This window comes from Pagrus pagrus, assembly GCF_965226575.1.
Source record: "Pagrus pagrus genome assembly, chromosome: 20".
NCBI lineage: Eukaryota > Metazoa > Chordata > Actinopteri > Spariformes > Sparidae > Pagrus > Pagrus pagrus.
In genome coordinates, this window is record NC_140207.1 from 13,813,296 (window position 1) to 13,821,073 (window position 7,778).

Genomic DNA, 7,778 nt, shown 5'->3' on the forward strand with positions numbered 1-7,778 from the left:
CTTCTCCATGAACTGGACCTTTCGCCCCGGTCGGCCCTTTGGTGGCTCCGGAGTCATCTACTTTTATTGCACTTAATGCTCCGAGGTACAAAAACAGCGGTGATGCACAGGGACTTTCTCGCCCTGGCACCCAGTGTAAGTGCCAATCAATTTTTAATCACAGCTGAATCGATAGTAGCAGCTTAATTTTGAATAAGAAAAAGGCCTGATGGGAAAAAATGGAAAGCAAATGTAAGATCTGATGGATTGTCTCTGATTGAGTCTGGTCACTGGTTATCTGCATACTCCAGAAACCGGATCTCCGAGGTACCTGGCGGACGACACATGCCGGGGTCGTATAGCAAACAACACAAAACACATTTAATGGCCAGCTTATGTGAAATATTTAAATATTCATTCGTGCATTTTCATTTGATGAATGCCGCAGTGATAAAGTGAGATTAAAAGGCCTATTTGAGAGTTTTTTTCACTCGTGCCTAATGGATTGGGGAACTTTTTATGACCTACGCTTTGTCCCTGTTGTAGTGATAGCGATGCTGCCTATGTTTTATTCCCCAGTTCATAAAATCATGTACTCGAATGATTAATAAAGCAAAGACTGGGTTGGCAAGAATCCAAAACATGCATGATGACACACGAAGGTGTGCAATAACGTCTGTGTGAAAACGCTCTCCGCTTTTAAACAATCACGTGTGGGCAACCCTTAACGCAGATGACAAGAAAACATTGTGTTCCTGCCTACGAAAGGTGCAGGGGGGTTGATATACGACTGCGCATCCCGAGAAAGACGTAATCGACAATTTGTCTTGCATGCAAATATGTAAATGACAGGGCTGCATCTAAGTGGCTGATTGTGAAAAAAAAAAAAACACACTGCAATAAATGAGTGGCATATGGTTCCAGTCGTCTCTTTGTTGGCAATTCCTATACACAAGGCAATATATATAGGTGGAACTGCCGAGGCAGCAGAAACCTTAACTGGAGCCTTATGCTGTCTCCCTGTAATGACAAAATGAAGTTTGGAGTTTGGGAGTTTTGCTCCGCTGTGTGTTTTTATTGACAAGAGATGAAATGGAAAAGAAACAATATTTAAAAAATGATTTTTTTACTTTCTAAATAATCATAATCTGTGTTAAGCATGCCGCGCCATGCTCTCCAGCATCTAATTTTAAATTAATGTAATTCTTATTTTGTTTGTCTGCTAAAGTGTACTAAGCTCCATTATTACTGTGTCTCGTCATAACCTACGAGGCTGCGGCCTGCTGAGTGCCAAGATGTAAAATCTGTCCGATGAGTCTCAACGATATGCAAAGCTCCCCTGTTAATAATTCATGTCTGAGTTTACAAATGGCACTGTTGCGCACAGACGAATCAGTCGAGTCGTTGAAATGCTGTTTGGAGGAGATGAAAGTTTAATTCCTGTCCTAGATTACTCCTCCTCATATCTAAGCAGGCACATTATTTTGCCTCCACCGATGCTTTCCCGCCCGCTGTAATGGGAAATGAAGGGAGACGTAGGCTGCAGCGGTGGGGACACGACCAGTTATGTACTCGTCGAGGATCCGCCCTGATAGGTGACAGCTGGGGCGGCTATTTGCATCACTGTTTGAGGGAGCGTCCTGTTAGGCCACAAGCTGCTGGAGGGAGGACAGGGACAGTACTGTAAATGTTGCGTGTTAATATGTGTGTGTGGTACGTACAGTGTGTGAGCAAGAAGTAAAAAGCAGACGGAGTGGGAGATAGTTAAGAAGGATATTTGTTAAAGAAACAGACGGCCCAAGAAGGAATACATTAGAATTTGTTTTGATTCTGTAAATTGACAAAATGAAATTGATTTGACCAATCGCCATCCCTGCCCTTTGTTACTGTTTCAGCACTGGTCAGGATTTCTGCACATGTGAAATTTACAAGCACAGGAGGTTATTTCTGCTCCTCCTGGCAGAAGGCTGTAGTTTGATGGCATTGTGAAGAAGCACTGTGTCAAGTTGTGTCATCTTTGTTTAGCAGCTACCATTGACGACAAAAGTCTTTGTGATGTGATTCAGGCAGAAACTTTAACGGAGGAGGTAATGTGTTCAAGTTCTAGTCATGTCATGGTTGCCAACTTCCTTTCTCACTCTGAATTATCATCTGATATTTGTGGGGGTTTGTTTGAGTCCTTTTGAGTCTTGTGGAAAGAAGTTTCTCTGTAGTCTGGTGAGACAGTATAGCAGTGGATACTTCTGTATCTCTTGCCAGATGGCAGCAGGGTGAACGGACTGTGGTTGGGTTGGATGGTGTCTTTAATATCCAATCAAATTTAACTAGAAATTGTTACTACAATTTTTACTTAGGAGTAATATCCTTTAGGGTTCAACATCATTGAAACGATTTAGAATAAAAGTACACAATTCATAAAAAATATAAAGGTCTTGTGGTTTTGAAACATTTTAACAGAGACATATCAGTTTCATAATTTTGGGCCTTTTAACTTTGAAGACCTTTTAGCTAAATAGGCTAACGTTAGCCTCATGAGCTGATTGATAACTGCATCTTGGTTAGCTGACTTCTTAATGTTTCCAGCTGACTAGCTTCAAAATAACAGCCTTGTAAAATGTGTCTTGAAATTGCACTTAATGGACTGAACGATGAATCTGAGAGACTGTTCCGGGCAAAAAGCCAGCATCCACGCCATGATCCATTGCATGTAATGCTAATGCTACATAAATGGTATTGTTTTTGTATTGCAGAGGAGTTAGATCAGGCTGTTGTTTCAACATACATTCAGTGTATGTGAGTGAGTAGGTCGATTGCCAATGACTTCCATAATGACATACAGTACATGACTGTTGGACAGTATACTAGTGACACACTGAGCCTTTGTCATCATGTCGTTAACGCTGTGAAACAGTTGCACATTGGTTAGGTTAAGGTAAGAAAACTACTTGGTTAGGTTTCAGAAAGGATCGTGATGTGGGCTAAAATAAGTACGTAGGTGAAAGTTACATCATGTATATGTTGTAAGTTAAGAAGCTAGTTATGTTTAACACAATAATAAAATGACACAGGATATGTTATAAGATTTTCTGACATTTTATAGACTTTTACAACTGACTGATTATCTGTCATGCCATCAATAGATTAATTTGAATTTAAATCAGTTAGGAAAATCGTCTTCAGTTGCAGCCTTACTGATTGTCTACACTGCAGTAAATGAGCTAAAGAGCTCTGTTTGGCATTACACACACCACCCAAACCTTGGAGAGATCTCTGTGTGCCTCTGCGTGGGCTCCTGTAGATCAGTATGCTGCTGTGGCAAGTGAGGAAGTGTTGTCAAAGGCTCTGAAAAAGCCCTTTGATAAACGCTGAGGGCCACAACCCCGACTCTCTCCATCTATCAGCCTCTCAGCTCCTCTCTCTCGCTCTCTCTACTTGCAGACTTAGTAAACTGATACAGATGTGATCAAAGGTAAGTTTGAATTGTTTCTTTGCCTTCAGGTCTGAGGGCAAAACATTTAATGTGTTCTGGACAAGAAAGCACAAGGTGAGAGTCACTGCAGCTCCTTATATTGACCGTTTTCCTCCCAACAATTCTCTAAAAATATCACTAATAAAGTGAAACTTTAAGCATATATGAGGCATTACTTCACACGTAGAAGTGCAACTGAATAAACACACTTACGCTTGGCTGCACAAGCACCTACACATCACACCCTCACACTGTAACACAAATGGGATGATCTAATTTGGTAGTTCATCTTGATGGGAGGCTTTCGTGTCAGATGACACTTAAAACAACAACTTGTTCATCATGTATTTCATACGTGACGAACCATTGACACATGGGTGTATTCTTAGCCAGATTTCGTGCCACATAATACCGTCGCTGTCTGTGCCAGCTGAAAGCAGGTCCAGGAGCTGATGAATCTCAACTGATATGTGGTATAGAACAAAAACACATCACAGTTGGGCTTATTACAGCATTTGTGCAAGAAAAAAAAGAAGATAAACGATTCATTTGCATCAATACATCATTATTTCATCACTGCAATGGCAGTGTGTTCACACATAAAGTATATATATGCACAATGCCTTAACACGTTTAACAACAGTCAGAAAACAAAGCGTTCACACTACAGCTGATTGCACAGTCCAGTATTGCACACACACACACACACACACACACTCACACACACACACGCACGTATTATTGTAAGGTCCAAGATCTTTTTTAGATTTTTTTAGCCATATACTGAAAAAAAGGCACAAAACAAACAAACAAAAAGTAAATTAGAAAAAGATTAGTTATAAAATAAAGAAGTTGCTATGGTGATGTATAAACATACATAGGCTACATACACACATTATCTATAACTATACATATACCTATAAGGTGACCTTCTCATACATGTATTCTTAAAATAGCAAAGTAATATATATTTTGTTTTTCAATGTTTGTTTACCTCCTAAACAAATGTAAATATGTATATTTGATCAGGACTTCTATTCAACTATTAACAACAAAACGTACATTTCGCACCCACAGGTGTTAGGGGCAGTTACGACACCCACACTTTCACAGAAACATGATTCCATCCCTCACTTATCTTTCTGCATATTGTACTCTAATTATCATACCTTTTATTTATTTTTCTTTGTGTGTTGGTTTGTTATAGTCCTGCTTCATGTGGTTTCTGGCTTATGTCAGCAGATGTCATAAAAATATGTAACATTAGCTATAGTTACATAGATTGGGGATTTGGAAGGTGTTTTACTGGAACCACTGTATTGTTGGATTTCTAATTAAAGTTGACATTTCTGGGCACAGGATAAAAGATCTTTTGAACAGAGGCACAGAAGTACATAATCTTTATGAAGGTATGACGCATGTGATAGAAAGAGCTGTAAGAGGCAAAAGAATCAGAGAGGCTTCCTACTTATGGATTCACCAAAGACTTACGAGTGATGTCACGGACCATCAGAATCCTGTCAAACTAAATAAGATGTGTTCGCTGTACAAGACGATGCATTTATACAAGAAAGCAGCTACTAAAATCCACAAATATTGAGCACAGTGTTCTTCTGTCTCGGACATCTGACATCTGATCCAAATGATCGTCTTGTTATTAAGTTCTGCTGAAGCCTGATAATGACCCATTCATTTGAATCAGGTGTGTTTGGGCAGAGACACATCTTAAAACATGCAGAGCAGGAGGCCCCCCAGGTCCATGACTGAAAAAACAATCATTTGGTAGTTATTTGATAGTTATGAGTGGAAAAACTTGCTGTCTAGATGCTAAATTGAACAGAACGTCACACTGTAGAAAAGTTCTGAAGGAAGTTCTTGCAGTAAATCAGCTTGTGAGTGAACGGTCTGGGCCGGGTTTATCTCTGTAGGTCAACAAATTCTAGAAAGACAGACAACACACTCCTTACTCACATGACCATGAAACACAAGATTATTTTTAAAAAACTTAACTCAATTAAATGGTTTGTTAAAATTATTAGGCCTCCAATGCTTTTATTATGGATAATGACACCGGCCACACTTCAAAGCTGATGGAAGAAAATAAGGAGGAAGCCAGGTCGCTGGAAAATGAGGGAAAAAAGTGTTAACTGAAAATCAAAGTGAGGCCATAAGGAAACAGATATGTGATACTAATATATAACAAGAAGGCTGAATTTGCTTCTGTGGCTGGCGGTGATGTGCCGTATCGCTGGCTGCCACCCGCCATTAAAATGGAAACAAAAAAAAAAGAAGCTGCAGTAACTGTTAGGTAGCTAACAAGTGCAATTGTTCCTTTTGCACACTTTTTTTCCAGTTATGGTGACACAGACTGTCTCTCCACCTCCCTACTCTTGTATTACGAGTGTTATTCATTTGACAAAGACAGCTAGGATTCAAAATGTCTGTAGATATCGCGATAATATCGATATCATGAATTATTTTATCCACAATAATTGTCCTGTAAAAAATCTGATACCTCTGTCAACACCATAACATGCTCTAGAGGCGTATCAGGGCATGAATAGGCAGGTAAATAAACAAAACTGAAAAGAAAATATTAACAAATTCAAAAAGTCTAACCTCCCTCTCTTTATAAATTAATGGATTAACATTAACGTTTGTCCCATCGTAACAAAGACGCTAATAGATACAGAAAATATAACACACTGTCAAACATACACCTGCACCTTTGATCGCACCATAACCCTGACTGACCCCTTCTCCATGGCTCTTTTTCTAAATTAGAGACACTGCTTTTAATATGGAGGGAATTAATAAATAGCTTTAATGCCCCGATGACACAGAACTAAGTTAGAAAAGTCATTAAATTAATGAAATCAGGAAATGCTGCTGGGTTAGATGCTTTTTCCTTTTGAATGTGATAAAAGATTGATGTACTTTTTTAACACCAGGTTGTTCTGAGGCTATGTTGACAGGTCAGTTGCCAGAATTGAGCAGTAATTTCAGCGATCCTCAAAAAAAGGAAAAGACCTGCTTGACCCGACCAGCTACAGGCCTGTTAGTTCAGTTTTGCAGCTGCTGACTACACGGCATTATACTGTACATACACTGGTAAGAAAAAAAAGTACTGGCTGTGCGCCCAGAGGATATTTTGCCTGACGTTATACACACAGATCAGGTTGGATTTGTAAGTGGAAGGTCATTCTCCGATAACCTCGGAAGATTGCTTCACTTGATGTGGCTAAGTAGGGAGGAGGACACTCCGACCGCTGCCTTCTCCCTGGATGTGTGTGAGGCTTTTGATCAGGTGCAGAGGAAGATTTTTTATTACAAACACTGGAATCTTTTAAGGTTTAAAAACGGTCTTCACCAGCAAGAATAAGATGAGTGTAGGGGGAAAGATGAGCATTATTAAACTGGAAGTTGCACTTCAGTTTAATTATAGTATAGTACAACAGTTTGATCAATTAATTAGGGACTTAAGAAGCCACAAATAAACCTACGCCAACTCTGCACAGCCAGGGATTTAGGAGGGTTGGCATTAATTGTACAGAAAATCATTTCAAAAGAGAAAAATGGTCTAAGCATTAGAATATAATAATCAACCCTCATAGACACATATAGGAATTGAGCTTGCTTATAATTTCCAATCTTTTCAAGAGCTTAAAGATGATTTTGATTAAATGGACAAAAGGACATTTTCACAATACCTTCAAATTGAGAGCTGCATACAGAGATCCGTGCTCTCCTCCTCCAGTGGACACATTAAAGTGTTCGCAGGTCTTGGGAAGGACTATTGCATTATGTGAAAAAGTAATATAAAGCCATTTGTGGCTGCAGAGGAAGCTGCATGTAATCTGATAAATTGCCTCAGTGGCTAAGGTGCATTGTGGGTAATGTAGGCGCAGAATCTCCATAATGAGACCAGCGGGCTGCTTTTCAAAACCTGTACTTTGTTTCTGTGCTTAAGTAGATTTTTCAGGTAACTGTATTTACTTGACGACTTTTTACTTTTACTCCCTACATTTTAACACAAATATCTACTTTTTATTAGTACTTACATTTTCAAAACAGGCTCGTTACTTTAGTTTTAATGCATTTGAGGAGAATTATCGATTATTTTCATTTTGCAACCAGCGCACGCTGCCTTCCCAACATCACAAGACTGATTTTTTACAAACAGCTCTGACAAACCCTACTGATTTTACCTTTAAGTTTAATACTAATGTTAGGAATGTCTTTCAGAGGGATACTTTTTACTTTTATACTTTGGTTACATTTCAGAGCCTGTCCTTTTTTACTTTTACTTGAGTAAAGAAGTTGAATCAGT